The sequence below is a fragment of the Seriola lalandi genome, unplaced genomic scaffold (assembly GCF_002814215.2).
Source record: "Seriola lalandi dorsalis isolate HSWRI2012SDOR001 ecotype SW California unplaced genomic scaffold, Sedor1 jcf7180002054861, whole genome shotgun sequence".
Classification (NCBI taxonomy): domain Eukaryota; kingdom Metazoa; phylum Chordata; class Actinopteri; order Carangiformes; family Carangidae; genus Seriola; species Seriola lalandi.
In genome coordinates, this window is record NW_019525414.1 from 1,205,106 (window position 1) to 1,205,764 (window position 659).

The following is a 659-nucleotide window of genomic DNA, read 5'->3' on the forward strand; positions in this document are numbered from 1 at the left end:
GCAAGCAAATGGACACATGGATTTCCTCTAGGGGATAAATAAAGTATGTATGTATGTATGTATGTATGTATGTATGTATGTATGTATGTATGTATGTATGTATGTATGTATGTATGTATCTATCTATCTCTCTATCTAGCTACAATTTACAGTCAACTGTAACTATTTAAAATTAAAAATTAAAAAATACAGTTGTGGATGAAGTTAAAGCTGAATTTCACGGTCATATATAAGTTTGTATAACAAAAAGAGGTAGTTGAATCAACAGTGCAACAACATTTCTAGTAACAAGTATAATCATTAATCATCATGAGTCCTAATGTGTGAGACAGTTAATATTTATTTGCTCCAGTTACAATCTCTGTCTAAATAAGTGATGCTGTTAGAACAGCACACTGATACTAACTTTTATGGCTGAGGACTATAAAATATGAACTCTAACGGTTTAAACTATTGACAATTTGTTACAGCTACAGTGGAGTCCAAAAGTCATCTGATTGTATGTCTGACATGGGGCAGAGAGTGTAATATGACACTGAGGTTGTAGGGAAGAAGGAAGAGCATAGCTGACAAGACTGAACAATGTTATAGCCAAATGTGTTACTTTAAAAAATACTATATTATCATATAAGACACTGTATCTATGTTTTGGAAGAGAA

At 31.9% G+C, this 659-nt stretch overlaps 1 protein-coding gene across 1 annotated transcript in view; it reads left to right on the top strand.

Annotated features, from left to right (window-relative positions):
• LOC147817890 (protein CFDP2-like) overlaps nt 1–659 on the top strand; it is a 3,464-nt gene that overhangs the window by 458 nt on the left and 2,347 nt on the right. The window lies entirely within an intron of this gene.